The sequence below is a fragment of the Nematolebias whitei genome, chromosome 13 (genome assembly GCF_014905685.2).
Source record: "Nematolebias whitei isolate Nwh7 chromosome 13, NemWhi1, whole genome shotgun sequence".
NCBI lineage: Eukaryota > Metazoa > Chordata > Actinopteri > Cyprinodontiformes > Rivulidae > Nematolebias > Nematolebias whitei.
Window position 1 is genome coordinate 42,034,504 of NC_056510.1, and position 15,544 is coordinate 42,050,047.

Genomic DNA, 15,544 nt, shown 5'->3' on the forward strand with positions numbered 1-15,544 from the left:
CCAAGAAAGCCAACCTGCCATTTTTTACATCTTCTTGTGTGAACTTGATGTATTTATCCACAGAGTTGATGTGGTCAGTAAAATGTTGGACTTCATGAGATTTGATTTTAACCCAGGTGTCGTCAACATACCTGAACCAATGACTTGGTGGTGTCCCTGAAAAGGACGTCAAGGCTCTCTTTTCTACCTCCTCCATGTACAGGTTGGCAACAATAGGAGAAACTGGAGACCCCATAGCACACCCATGTTTCTGCCTATAATATTGCTCCCCATATGTGAAGTAGGTTGACTGCAGGCACAGTTTCAAGAGTTGACACAGTTGTTCTGTGGAAAGCGTGGTCCTGCTGCTCTGACGAGAGACGAAACGTTTCTACATTTTTTGTTGTTTTGCTTTGTTTTGGGTTTTTTTGAATGTCCAGAGGACCAGATTTAACTTTTTTAGATAGCTATTAACATTAGCTTAGGATACTCATTCTGCCTTAAAATGTGAAAAAAAGTTGTGACAAACAAAAAAGTTTATACAGAATATTATTTATGCAGATAATCTAAATTAATTTTAATAGCTTACTTATTTCTCTTACTTTTCTCTTGCAATATTTCACCTAAATATGTTTTTAAATTTACAAAAAAACTGTTTGGTAGTACAGTGTTAACTTGAAGTGTGCAAAAGGTATTTAAGCAATTTATTTATGACAGGGAATTGCAACTCTAAATGTGGGGACAATGGCAGGCAAAGGTAGAGAGCTGGCTGACATGATGCTGAGAAGGAAGGTAGATGTTTTATGTGTCCAAGAGATCAAGTGGAAAGGCAGCAAGGTTCGCAGCATTGGAAAAAGAGTACAATTAGAGAAGAAGACCAAATGGTGGAATCTTAAGAAGGAAGAATGTTGTGAGAAATTCAGAGAGGATCTGTTAAAGGCTCTGGGTGGTAATAAAGAGCTTCCAAATGACTGGGTTACTACAGCAACAGTAAATAGAGAGACAGGTAGGAAGGTACTTGGTGTGTCATCTGGACAGAGAATGGATAATCAGGAAACCTGGTGGTGGCATAGTGAAGTGCAGGAAGCTGTTCAAAGAAAGAGGTTAGCCAAGAAGAAATATGACAGAGAGAGGACTGAAGAGAGGAGACAGGAATATAAGGAGATGGGACATAGAGTAAAGAGGGAGGTAGCTAAGGCAAAGCAGAGGGCGTATGATGAGTTGTATCAGAGGCTGGACACTAAAGAGGGCGAGAAGGACTTGTACCAATTGGCAAGACAGAGAGATCAGGCTGGAAAGGATGTGCAGCAGGTTAGGCTTGTTAAATATAGGAATGGTAATGTTCTAACAAGTGAGGAGAGTGTGAGTGGAAGATGAAATGAGTACTATGAGGAGCTAATGAATGAAGAGAATGAAAGAGAAAGAAAAAGAGTAGAGGTCATAGAAACTGTGGACCAGGAAGTAGGAAAGATTAGTGAGGGTGAAGTCCAGAAAGCACTGAAAAGATTGAAGAAGGGGAAGGCAGTAGGACCTGATGACCAGTGGAGGTTTGGAAATGTCTTGGAGAGATGGCAGTGACGTTTTTGACTCAAATATTCAATGGCACATTTGAGGATGAGAAAATGCTTCAGGAATGGAGAAGAAGTGTGCTGGTGTCCATTTTTAAGAACAAGGGTGACGTACAGAGTTGTCACAACTACAGGGGAATTAAGTTGATGAGCCACACGATGAAGATCTGGGGGAGAGTTGTGGAAGCAAGACTTAGATGAGAGGTGACTATCTGTGAGCAGCCGTTTGGTTTCATGCCAAGAAAGAGCACCACAGATGCGTCTTTGCTTTGAGGATGCTGATGGAGAAGTACAGAATGTCAGAAAGAACTCCATTGTGTCTTTGTGGTTTTAGAAAAAGCATGACAGAGTGCCGAGGGAGGAGGTGTGGTGTTACATGAGGAAATCTGGAGTGTTGTGGAATTTTTTATTGTGACATTAATAAAAGATGAGAAAACACAGTTCAACTTATTTGAATTTATTGTTCCCTGTGCAGGAAGAGAGAAAGGGACACACCTGATTCTCAGTCAGATATGCAGCTCTCTCTCTGCCCAACAGTTTTAGGCTGCTACCTTTTAACACACTGAATTTATTATACACTCAATTTATTATAATGAGTCGTGCATTCAACACAGTGCCTCAGGAAAACAGTTCAACAGTCAAAACACAGAGAACAGTCCAAAAGTTAATGGTCAGCACACTTTTTAGCAATAATAGTAAAAATACAGCAGCAACACAAAACATCATTAAAATTAACTTTAAATTTTCATTAACAGGAGTGTCAGAGAAGTATGTTAGACTGGTACAAGACATGTATGAGGACAGCAGGACAGTGGTGAGATGTGCTGTAGGAGTGACAGATAGCTTCAAGGTGGAGGTGGGACTGCATCAAGGATTGGCTCTGAGCCCCTTCTTGTTTGCTCTGGTGATGGACCAACTAACAGATGAGGTCAGGCAGGAATCCCCGTGGACTATGATGTTTGCAGATGACATTGTGATCTGTGGTGAGAACAGGTGGAAGAGAACTTGGAGAGGTGGAGGTATGCACTTGAAAGAAGAGGAATGAAAGTCAGCCATAGTGACAGAGTACGTGTGTGAATGAGAGGGAGGCCGGTGGAACAGTGAGGCTACAAGGAGCAGAGGTCACAAAGGTGCAGGACTTCAAGTACTTGGGATCCACTGTCCAGGAAAATGGAGAATGTGGTAAAGAGTTGAAGAAGAGAGTCCAGGCAGGATGGAGTGGATGGAGAAATTTTTCAGGAGGGATTTGCAACAAAAGAGTGTCAGCAAAGGTCAAAGGAAAAGTTTACAAGACAGTGGTGAGACCAGCTATGTTGTATAGTCTATAGACAGACATGGACAAAAAGACAGGAGACAGAACTGGAAGTGGTAGAAATGACGATGAGGTTCTTCTTAGGAGTGACAAGGATGGATAAGATTAGGAATGAGATCATCAGAGGTACAGCACAGGTTGAACAACTGGGAGATATAGTAGAGAGACCAGACTGAGATGGTTTGTACATGTCCAGAGGAGGGACAATTGGTATATTGGTAGAAAGATGTTAGAAATGCAGCTGCTAGGAAAAAGACAAAGAGGAAGGCCAAAGAGGAGATACATGGATGCAGTGTATTTATTTAACCAGGTAAATCCCATTGAGATCACATATCTCTTTTGCAAGGGAGGCCTGGGCCTGAAGGCAGCCTAACATGCATGTTTTTGGTCTGTGAGAGGAAACTGGAGTACCCGGAGAAAACCCACGCAAGCACAAGGAGAACATGCAAACTCCACCCAGAAAGACCCCAGTTCCAATCGAGGAATGAACCCAGGACCTTCTGGCTGTGAGGCAACAGTGCTAACCACTAAGCCGTTGTGCTGCCAAGTCCATGTCCTCTCAGTTAGGGAGGACATGGAGGTAATTGGAGTGAGGACAGAGTGAGATGGAGGAGGATGACACACTGTGGAGACCACTGAAGAGGGAAAAGCCGAAATAAAAACAATATTTATGTCAAGGGAATTTTGGTCAAGGTTTATGTATGTTTTTAACTACTATGACTGAGAATGTTAACTGCACATGCACCATGTGTTTGAGTTAGCAGAGAGTTATTTTCTCTCTCAGAGCAGGCTGAATGAGAAGCTGATTTGATCCTATATGTGCAGCTGGCAGTCTAAGGACACTGGCCTGCCTGTGAGCCAGGAGATGATAAGTGTATAAAAACAAACTCGCACACTGTTGACTGGGCTCCATGCATGTAGAACTTCTGTGTAACCTGTTGTGAAAATCTGCTCTTGCAAGTAAAATTGGTTAAAAATCTTCTTGTGCCATCACTTCTTTATGTAAATAAGATGAATAGAGGATATTTTTATCCACCACTTTAATTATTCTTCCCATATTTAAAGGGAAAATAGCTTTAAACTACACTCACTGACCAAAAAAAAGTTTTACACCAAGAACATTTGATTCCATTTGGATATAATTTAGGACACATGTCCAGTGACCAAGAACAAGCACAAGAGAACACAAGTGGTGGCATCACAAGTGAAGTGGCAGCATTATTAGGCAGTTGCCAGAGCATTGAAAAATCAGTCAAAACAATGAGTGAAGGTCAGCAGACACAATGAATGCCTCATAGACACATTAGACAATATTACCAGTACTTGACTGGGAGACTGCAACGCGGTGAAGATTCAACGAGCCTGCTGGCTTCCTTAGATAGAGAACTTTACTAATTGTCTTTTCTATTTATGTGAATGTTCCTGTAAAGTGCCCTGAGACAACTTTGTTGTGAATTGGTACTATATCAAAGTCAAGGTCAAGGTGTCTTTATTGTCATTCACATCACATGTGGTACACGAGGTGGAGCAAAACTATGTACACAGGGATCCATTTACATCCAACAAAAATACAAACTGTAAAGAAAAACAGCAATAAGATCTAAGATATGAACCAAGAAATACGCTAAACTAAGAACACACTAAGCACTAAAAGTACAAAACAATGCGCCAAACAACAGCAGCCCGAACATGAGTCTGTGTGAGGAGATGAGACAGAATGAACACAGCAACATGAAATAAATCAGCAGCATAAGATCAGCATCATGGATAGCAGCATATAGCATATATTAGCATATAGTTAGCAGCATATATCAACAATCAATTGGCATTACAGTGATTTTTTTCATAGTAATTTTCACAGTGATAATCTTGATTAGGAATTCATGAGTCTAACAGCCTCAGGGTAGAAGCTGTTCCTCAGCCTAGTGGTTCTGCACTTAATACTACTCAACCTTCTGCCTGAGGGGAGTGGGGCAAAAATGTGTGTGCTGGGTGATTGGGGTCCTTCAGGATGCAGGTGGCCCCCTTCCTGCATCTAGAGGTGTAAATGCCTGTGATGGTGGGGAGGCTGACTCCAACAGACATCTATGCAGCCTTCACCACTCTCTGCGAAGCTTTTTTTCTGCAGCCTCCATGCCACACATTGATGCTGGAGCACAGGATGCTCTCCACTGCACACCTGTAGAAGGAGGTGAGGACTGAGCTTCCCAATCCAGCTCGCCTCAGCCGTCTGAGGAAGTAGAGTCTCTGATGAGCTTTCTTGATCAGGCTGGTAGTGTTGTTTCCCCAGCTGAGGTTGTCATTCAGGTACACACCCAAGTACTTGTAGCTGGAGACCACTTCCACTGCAGATCCCCCTATGTTCAGGGAGGGGGGATGGGTAGGTGTGTTTATTCCGTTTGAAGTCCACGACCATCTCCTTCATCTTCTTCACATTGATGTGAAGGTTGTTCTTCCTTCACCAGCTCTCCAGGTGTTCCACCTCCTGCCTGTAGCTGGACTCACCATTGTTTTTGATGCATCCAACCACCACTGTATTGTCTGCAAACTTTACAATATGACAGCCTGGATGGGTCGGTGTACAGTCATACGTTAGCAGAGTGAACAGGAGGGGGCTCAACACACAGCCTTGGGGGGAGCCAGTGCTGAGGGTTATGATACCATACCATACCAATTTATTTATATAGCACTTTAAACAGTGACAAAGCACACCAAAGTGCTGTACAGGGACAAACAGAACAAGCACATAGCAACAGATTACATAACAGGACACCAAAAATGTAGAAACCGACAAAAACAATAATGGATAACAACAACAACTGCAACATGACCAACACAGTGTGATGCACACAGACTCAGCACAGGTCACACAGTGCAGAAAGCCAGGGAATAAAAGTGTGTTTTTAAGCGAGATTTAAAAACTGTGAGGGAGGGGGCCTGTCTAACGAGCAGAGGTAACTCATTCCAAAGTTTTGGGCCTGCTACAGAGAAGGCCCTGTCACCTCTGCGCTTGAGGCGGGTTCCTGGGACTGTTAGGAGCAGCTGGTCTGCTGATCTGAGAGAACGTGGTGGGACATACGGCTGGAGCAGATCAGTAAGATAGGAGGGGGCAGAGCTGTTTAGTGATTTATAGACATACAAGAGTATTTTGAATTTGATTCGAAAGTGAACTGGAAGCCAGTGTAGGGAGGCCAAAACAGGAGTAATGTGTTCTCTTCTACCAAAAAGGAGTGAGTTGCAATAGTCGAGCCTGGATGTAATGAATGCATGAATTACTGTCTCCAGGTTATTTCTGGACAATATGGGCTTCAGCTTAGACAGTCACCTCAGCTGGAAAAAGCAGGATTTAACAATCATATTTACATGATTGTTGAGTTTCAGAGAAGGGTCAAGTATCACTCCTAGATTAGTGACTCTTTGTTTCACTAACGGTGACAGAACGGATAGGTCGATGCAGTGGTTGGTGATTGTGTCATTGGGAGGAAACAGCATAACTTCAGATTTCTTCTCATTGAAACTCAAGAAATTTAAAGCCATCCAATCTCTGATGGAGATTGAGATCCAGATGATGGAGGAGGAGAAGTCGTGGATCCTCACAGACTGTTGGTTAAGAAGTCTAGGACCCAGTTGCATAGAGAGGGACTTAGTCCTAGTGTGATTAGTTTGTCCATCAGTGTCTGGGGAATCATGGTGTTGATGTGAAGTCCACAAGGAGCATACGGACGTAGGAGTCCTTCTGCTCCAGGTGGGTGAGAGCAGTATGGACCACAGAGGAGATGGCACCTTCTTTAGATCAATTCTCACGGTATGCATTCTGATGAGGGTCCTCGTTGATGTTGATGTTAGATTTGATGTGAGTTATGACCAGTTTTTCAAAGTATTTAGCAACTATTGGGGTGAGGGCTACTGGCCGATAGTCATTCAGACCAGTCACTGTAGAGCTCTTTGAAACTGGGATAATTGTGGCAGTCTTAAGGCAGGTGGGAACTGTTGCCAGGGTGAGGGAGGAGTTAAATATGTCAGCCTGCACCTTGCAGAGCTGATCAGCACAGTCTTTCAGCACCTTCCCTGGATGTTGTCGGGGCCAGTTGCCTTGTGAGGATCAGTCCTCCTGAAAGTACTCCTTACTTCTGCTGAGGTCATGATGAGGAACTCTTCTTCCTGTGATAAGGTGAGTCTGGTGCTGGGTGGTCTGTTCAGGTCCTCAAAGTGTGCATAGAATCTGTCGAGAGCATCAGGCAGTGATGGATTCCTAGAGCATTGTGCACTTCTGCCTTTATAATCTGTTATGCACGTAATGCACTTCCACATGTTCTGTGTCTTGTAAGGAGAAGTGTCCCTGGATCTTCTGTGCATATGCTGCTTTGGCCCTTTTAATACCAGCATCCAGCTCTAACTTTGTCTTTCTCAGCTCCTGTGAATTGCCAGACTTGAAGGCAGTGTTCCTGGCTTCCAGCAGGGTGCAAACCTCTGCATTCAGCCAGGGCTTTTGGTTTGGATAGCACTTTACATTCTTGAAGGTGGTGACATCATCAGCACACTTACTAACACAGGACTGAGGATGTGTATTCCTCCAAGTCTAGCACCCCATCCTTTACAGCAGCTTCCCTGAAAATCAGATATATAAATAAAATGAATTGAATTGAATTGATTGAGTTTCATAGGAACCACATCGTGAGTTAGCATGAGGCTAGTGCTGGTGTTGTGCAATAGTCAGGCTGTGGGAAACATGGACGCACTTTTGTAATGGTGGAACCTTTGTACATGAAGGCACCTGTATATGTTGCAAAGGTTCTAGTCACCAAAGGCAGACAAAACCGAGAGAGTCGTCTTTATTTTCTATTTATTCAACCTTTATTTAAACAGATAAATCACATTGAGTCTCAATGACTCATTTACAAGTGAGACCTGTTTGGACAGACAACAAAAAAAGTGGTAAACTGGACACATGAAGGAAGTGGAGGCGAAACAATTCCTATCAGACTTTTTTTTTCCTGCCTGAGAAAAAAAAACTCTAATATTAAAAAATACCTCGCACAAACAAGCACATATTTACATAGACATTCTGCAGAGGGGGGAGGCGAGAGCGGTCAGTATATGTTCATATATGCTCTCAAGGGCACTGTAAGAGTTCTGATAAGGATGGAATAATCAGTCAATGTCCTCTGGTGAGATCCATAAACATTCTCGAGGTATGTTGCGGAATGGCCAAGAATAACGTCTATGAGAATCCAAGAGTCCTGAAACGATAACACAAGTTTATTCAGCTGGATTCATCTGGTTATCAGTTGGAAATTCCTCAGGGAGGGGGTGATGAGCGTCAGATCACATTTTCTCCAGGCGAATTCAGATAAGATGACCTTCAAGGCCAGCCAAAGGAGCCAAATTCAGATAAACACACAGTTATTTTGGGGACAGGCAGAACTTAGTGACATCTACCTTGAGTCTGTGTTGTTCGACTCGTTTCTGAAATGTCCAAATTACATGGCCACATTGATGGAACGTGACTGAGTAAAATCCCCAAGATCTGATCCATTCTGTCCAAAGCATTTGAGTCCGGGTACTCAAGACACGAACCAAGCCATCATAAAGGCAAGCAGCGTGTTTGGGTCTAAATTTGCTGCCAACGACTTCCTTGATTGATTGATAAAACCAGCAACCAGCCAAATCCAAAAAGCAGGAACCAGTTATCGAAAATCCAATTAAATGTGCATCCTTAAAATCCACAAATGGCAGCAGAGATAGACACATCATCAAGTCTTCCAAGTCGATGAGATATCCAGCTGCATGTGTGCCAACAGGGCAAATCGGCTCACCTAAAGCCTGTCTTCTCTTCAAAGAAATGTTGTCAATTGAGTTGAGGGACCAACTGATCAAAACAAGCCCATAATTATGGTTTGGAAGATATGCAAGAGAGTCTCACAAGCAGTTTCACAGACAGACAGAGTAGCAAAGCAAAGTGGAGAGGGAGGGGAGAAGCATCCGATCTTGGCAAGAGCAAGTGGTGAAGTCATTGTGCATCTGGAATTACAGAATCCCATGACTTCTATCACTGGACAAAGATATTGGGCTCTTTACAACTCCTTGTGTCATTCTGTATCATGTTTGAAAGCCTGGCAGCAGCCGGACTATGGCTTACTGTCTCATGTGTTGGCTGCCATCAACACCAGAACACAAATGACTGCTTTTGGAGTTGTTATAACTGGAAGGCATCACCTCATGAAGAGAACTGAAGCACATTCATTGATGAGTCTTGGTTCTGCATTATGTTGCGTCGGGACGTGTGCTGGCTGCGAGTCACCGGGCACCCAGAGGCACCCTCTCAGACCCAGGACCCACCTCCAGCCCACGTTGCTTCCCCCGGCTCACATCTCCCTAAGAAGTGGCAACCCACAATATCAATAAATCAAGGAAACTTCAATTAAGTTTGATCAATTATATTAAATCAAGGTAGGAAAAGTTTACAGTTTACAGCGCTGGTCGCTCCAGTTTATGACGCAGTCACAAACCCGGAAGAGCCCCGATGTCCCATGTCATTACTCATTTATTGGGTCCTAGACTCCTTCGCAGAAGGGGAGCTCAACCTGTCAATGTATGAGGGGGCGCAACTAAGTGTGATCTCAATGGATCTTACATGGACTGGCATGTAAAGAAATATGAGATGGTGCTTCAAGCCTTTCTACGTGATGTAGCAAGCAGAAATAAACTCTATTCCTTGATGGATATTGAATCCCAGGGAGACTGTTTTTAGAGTTGCTGGCCCAGTTTAACCCAGTCAGAACTGGGTCATAATTTCATTATAATCCCATCTCTGAGCAGATCAAAACCCCAGGACCAGTCTAGATAAAATATCTAACAACTCCCCCTTGTTCAAGGGGCCCTAAAAGGGTTCCTCGAATAAAAAACTCCCAGTTCAATACCGTCAGATATGCAAGTAATTGATCATTTGCCCTCTGGGTGAATGTAAACTACTCCAAATAGTTGGTGGGAGATGCCTACAGGCTATAGCGTGTGACCTGGCAGCCTCAGGTCAAATAAAATGTCAGAGCTGACGGCTAGCATGTGACCTGCCTCTCTCAGGTTGCTTGACTCAGCTTTCGACATCTGCCAATGACTTCAGCATCCCCCTGCTGTGGTGAATATGACATATAGAAATTTCTAACATAGTCTAAGTCAGGTTTCTAAATATGATTTAATGATTGCAGAAGGCATCCTAATGCAAGAAAGCGTTTTTATCTAATAGATGTTTATCAGTTTGTAGACACTAGGGCATTAACAGAGTACTCGAGTAATCTACACATCGATTGCTAGGACATCTATCGAGGTTAAAAATGTTACGTCGAGTATCCGTAGTGACGTCATATTATGTGACCACCGTATGACCGTAGGGGGCGGTGTTGCACTGTTGCAGGTCACAGAGTATGGTGTAACACCAGTTCCAATCCACCAAACCAGAACCAGTTTCGGTTTAAGTTTCGTTTTTGACGTGCTGCATGTTTCTTCACGTTTACAGTTTAATAATAATAACTAATAGTTTAGTTTTTCCTGTGACTTATTTGCAGTATGATAAATGGTAGGAGCATAATATACGCTCCCAATGTTTTGTTGGTCTTTTTTTTTTTTGTAAATAATTACCGTTTTTTGCGGTTTTATTTATTTATTTATTTTTGTATCTTGAGATCTATGACATCATCAAATACTCGAGTTCTACTCGGGTTTTATTATGTTAATGTCGAGTTTAAAAATTATATACTCTTTCAACCCCTAGTAGACACTGATTCTTCTCTTTTTGACTCCAAGGGCAGGCATGGTCCATTTTGTCCATCTAGAAAGGAAAAAGAAAAAAAAAATTCTGTGCTCCCTTCCCCTTCAATCATGCAGTACCCAATTTATTTGCACAGAGCACTGCCGGTACTTTTAGCCTGTCACAACAGAAAAAAATGTGTTTGTGTGAATAAAAAACGATTTAAACAATTAACGTGTTTTAACGTGCGTATTGTATGTAAATAACAGAAACTTCCAACTCCCCATGGTGATCTACTATAAAAATATTTCCAATTAACCAAAACATCAATTTTCCCATTCCATCACCCTTCAATTTAGTCCCAATTTAGATAGAAAAATGGCATAAGTTCACCCCCTGGAAAGTCTATATTATAAAACCCTGTTATATGAATTTATCAAAATCCTCTGGTCCCTCATCATGGTCATGGCACCAGCTGTTGCGTCGGGACGTGGGCTGGCTGTGGGTCACTGGTCACCCAGAGGCCCCCTCTTGGACCCAGGACCCACCTCCAGCCCACGTTGCTTCCCCCGGCTTGAATCTCTCTCAGAAGTGGCAACCCACAATATCAATAAATCAAGGAAACGTCAATTAAATTTTATCAGTTATATTAAATCAAGGCAGGAAAATGTTACAGTTTATAGTGCTGGCCTTTCCGGTTTATGACGCAATCACAAACTCGGAAAAGCCCAGATGTCCCGTGTCATTACTCATTTATAGGGTCCTAGACTCCTCCTTCGCAGAAGGGGAGCTCAACCTGTCCGTGTATGAGGGGGCGTGACTAAGTGTGATCTCAATGGATCTTACATGGACTGACGTGTAAGGAAATATGAGATGGTGCTTCAAGCCTTTCTACGTGATGTAGCAAGCAGAAATAAACTCTATTCCTTGACGGATATTGAATCCCAGGGAGACTCTTTTTAGGGTTGCTGGCCCAGTTTAACCCAGTCAGAACCGGGTAATAATTTCATTATAATCCCATCTCTGAACAGATCAAAACCCCAGGACCAGTCTAGATAAAATATCTACCAACTACCATGAATATATAATAATAATGGGTTATGTATTGTCATCATTGTATGTTCCCATATAATGGCGGAAATTGGATCGCTGCATTTAATCCATCCACCACCAGGTGGTGCAGTGGGCAGCTATTGAAAGCAACTGGGGAGCATTTTGGGGATGAGGTGTGCTGCTCATAGACACCATGAGATGTGTAATGACTAGGGATCGAACCTAGGACTTTTGGGTCCAGAGTTGGCTGCCCTGCATCTACATCATCTCGGGCCATGTGCGCATATGGTGGCACTGAGGGGAAAGGGCCAATCCTGATTATGTCATAGAGAGACACCAAAGTTACTTCTGGCATTGTGATGTGGACACCCACAAGATATGACTTAAAGTTGTCTTTAGTAGTGATTCAGGGATCCCTGAGTGCACAGCGCCACATCACTGATAGACTCGGACCACATCTTTTCCCCTCATTCATTATACTGGTACAGTCTTTCACTAACACAATGCCTGTTCACACATGTCACTTGTGTCTTTGAACTGTGCTATGCTGAAGTCCTCGTGGGGCCAAGCAGGTTTCCCTGTCTTTCTCCAATTGAACATGTGTAAGATCAGCTGTCAGGGTGTCAGTTCTGACCCATTGCCAATCTGCTGGACTTGTTGCTGGACTTACGATTGTTTAACTCCGTTTTATATGAATTAACTGCCTGTATCCAGGCCTAAGTGGGTGTTGCACCTTACTGCAGACTTCAATAGCCATTTGATTTAATACTGAAATAGTCACATGCAATTTAATTTAATTTCCAACACTCTTGGTGTTTTTTTTCAGTGATTGTAGGTGCCGTTCTTAATTTTCTGTTAACTAAATGTGTTTTCACCTGCAGTTTGATGGCAGCAGCCTGCGGCAGCTGATCAGTAAGATCTGCATGGGGCGCTACACACCTGTACCTATCCGCTACTCCCAAGACCTCCGCCAGCTAGTCACCCAACTCTTCAAGGTTCAAAACACTTGTATCATTGTTGTGTGCAGCACGAGTATGAGTTAACAAGTGAGCATACACAGCAGGTATGAACAAAATTTTGACTCAAATGTCATCATCAGTGCCAAAAATCAGGATTTGTCTCGTAATAACTCAGTGTTGTGAAGCCATTACGGTATTTGTATAGTTACTCAAGTATTGATTTACTTTACACTAAGCTTACAATACATTTCAAATTTCCAATTTGTGTCAGAAAAATATTTTGTTGTATACATCCAGATGGCTCCTCCTTGAATCGCCACCTTATCGTGGTGGAGGAGTTTGTGCGCTTGAATGATCCTAGGAGCTATGTTGTCATGTGGGGTCTCACAAGGCAGATTGGTCCTAGGTGACAGGCCAGACAAAGAGCGATTCAAAAGATTTTTATGGACAAAACAAAACAAGGAACTCAGTGTCCCAGGCCTGGATGTGGGTTACCGGGGCCTCACCCTGGAGCCAGGCCTGGGGGAGGGGCTCGTCGGCAAGCACCTGGTGACCGGGTCGCTGCCCATGGGGCTCCGTCGGGCTCAGCCCAAAGGAGCAGCATGGGTTTGCCTCCCTGTGGACCCACCACCTGCAGGAAGGGCCATAAAAGTCGGGTGCATGATGCTATGGGCAGTGGCCAAAGGCAGGGACCTTGGCGCTCTGACACTGGCTTACTAAATCTAGCTCTTAGGACATGGAATGTAACCTCTCTGGCAAGGAAGGAGCCTGAGCTTGTGCGCGAGGTTTAGAGGTACCGACTAGATATAGTTGGGCTCACCTCAACACACAGCATGGGCTCTGGAACTGATCTCTTTGAGAGAGGTTGGACCTTATTCCACTCTGGAGTGCCCATGGTGAGAGGTGTTGTGCTGGTGTGTGTCTACTTGTAGCCCCCTGACTTGGTGCCTGTGTGTTGGAGTTTTCCCCGGTAGATAAGAGGGTGGCTTCCCTTCGCCTTCAGGTGGGGGGACAGCCTCTGACTATTGTTTGTGCCTACGTGCCAAACTGCAGTTCAGAGTATCTGACCTTCTTGGAGTCTTTGGCAGGGGTGCTGGAAGGTGCTCCAGTTGGGGACTCCTTTATTCTGCTGGGGGACTTCAATGCCCACGTGGGTAATGACAGTGTGACATGGAGGGGCATGGTTGGGAGGAACGGTCTTTCTGATCTGAACCCGAGCGGTGTTCTGTTGTTGGACTTCTGTGCTAGTCCTAGTTTGTCCATCACGAACACCATGTTCAAACATAAGGGTGTCCATAAGTGCACTTGGCACCAGAATGCCCTAGGTCGTAAATTGATGATTGACTTCATAGTCGTGTCATCTGATTTGCAGCCGTTTGTTTTGGACACTTGGGTAAAGAAAGGAGCTAAGCTGTCAACTGATCACCACCTGGTATTGAGTTGGATCAGATGGCGGGGGAACATGCTGGACAGACCCGGTAGACCCAAACGTGTAGTGAGGGTTTGCTGGGAACATCTGGCAGAAGAACCCATCAGAGAGATCTTCAACTCACACCTCCGGGAAAGTTTTAACCGCATCCCAGCTGAGGTGGGGGACATTGAGTCTGAGTGGGCCATATTCTGCACCTCGCTTGTTGAGGTAGCTGCCTTGAGCTGCGGCCCAAGGTTGTCGGTGCTTCTCGTGGTGGTCATCCACAAACTTGGTGGTAGAAACCCTGGGTTAGGGAGGCTGTCAAGCTTAAGAAGGAGTCCTATCGGGCCTTGTTGGCCAGTGGGACTCTGGAGGCAGCTGAGGAGTACCGGAGGGCCAAGCGGTGTGCAGCCTTGGCTGTTGCTGAGGCAAAAGCTCGGATGTGGGAGAAGTTCAGTGAGACCTTGGAAAGAGACTCTCGGTCAGCTCCGAGGATATTCTGGCAAACCATCAGGTGGCCGAGGAGGGGAAAGTAGCACTTTACTAACACTGTGTTCAGTGAAGGTGGGGTGCTGTTGACCTCAACCAGTGATGTCATCGGGAGGTGGAAGGAATACTCCTCAGACCTTCTCAATCCCACTAGCACGTCTTCCATGGAGGAAGCTGAGTCGGAGGACTTTGGGGTTGATCTGTCCATAACTGTGGCTGAAGTCGCCAAGGTAGTTAAAAAGCTCTGAGGCGGCAGGGCTCAGGGAGTGGATGAAATTCACCCTGATTTCCTTAAGGCTCTGGATGTAGTGGGGTTGTCTTGGCTGACACGCCTTTGCAATGTTGCGTGGACATCGGGGGCAGTGCCACTGGACTGGCAGACAGGGGTAGTGGTTCCCCTCTTCAAAAAGGGGGACCGGAGGGTGTGCTCCAATTATAGGGGCATCACTCTCCTTAGTCTCCCTGGTAAGGGCTATTCAGGGGTAACCTCAGATCCAGGAGGAACAATGTGGGTTCTGTCCTGGCTGTGGAACACTGGATCAGCTCTTTACCCTCACTAGGGTCCTTGAGGGGTCATGGGAGTTTGCCCATCCAGTCTACATGTGTTTTGTGGACTTTGAGAAGGCATTCGACCGTGTTCCTTGGGGTACACTGTGGAGGGTACTCTGTGTGTATGGGATTGGAGGCCTGTTGTTACAGGCTGTTCGGTCCCTATATAAGCGGTGCGAGAGTTTGGTTTGCATTGCCGGCAATAAGTCGGACCCCTTCAGGGTGGGAGTTGGACTCTGCCAGGGCTGCCCGTTGTCACAGATTCTGTTCATAACTTTTATGGACAGAACTTCTTGGTGCAGCCAGCTGGCGGAGGGTTTCTGGTTCAGTGGCCTCAGGATTCCATCTCTGCTCTTTGCAGATGATGTGGTCCTATTGGCATCATCGTGCCATGATCTCCAGCTCTCACTGGAGCGGTTCGCAGCTGAGTGTGAAGCGGCTGGCATGAGAATCAGCACCTCCAAATCTGAGGCCATGGTC

At 44.7% G+C, this 15,544-nt stretch overlaps 1 long non-coding RNA gene across 1 annotated transcript in view; it reads left to right on the plus strand.

Moving 5' to 3' along the window:
* Nucleotides 1-12,560, plus strand: part of LOC119419333 — a 27,824-nt gene extending 15,264 nt beyond the window's left edge. The window contains exon 3 of the long non-coding RNA XR_005187255.1: nucleotides 12,538-12,560. This is a non-coding gene — a long non-coding RNA (uncharacterized LOC119419333). The remainder of the gene's footprint in view (nucleotides 1-12,537) is intronic.
* The last annotated feature ends 2,984 nt before the right edge of the window (nucleotides 12,561-15,544 follow it).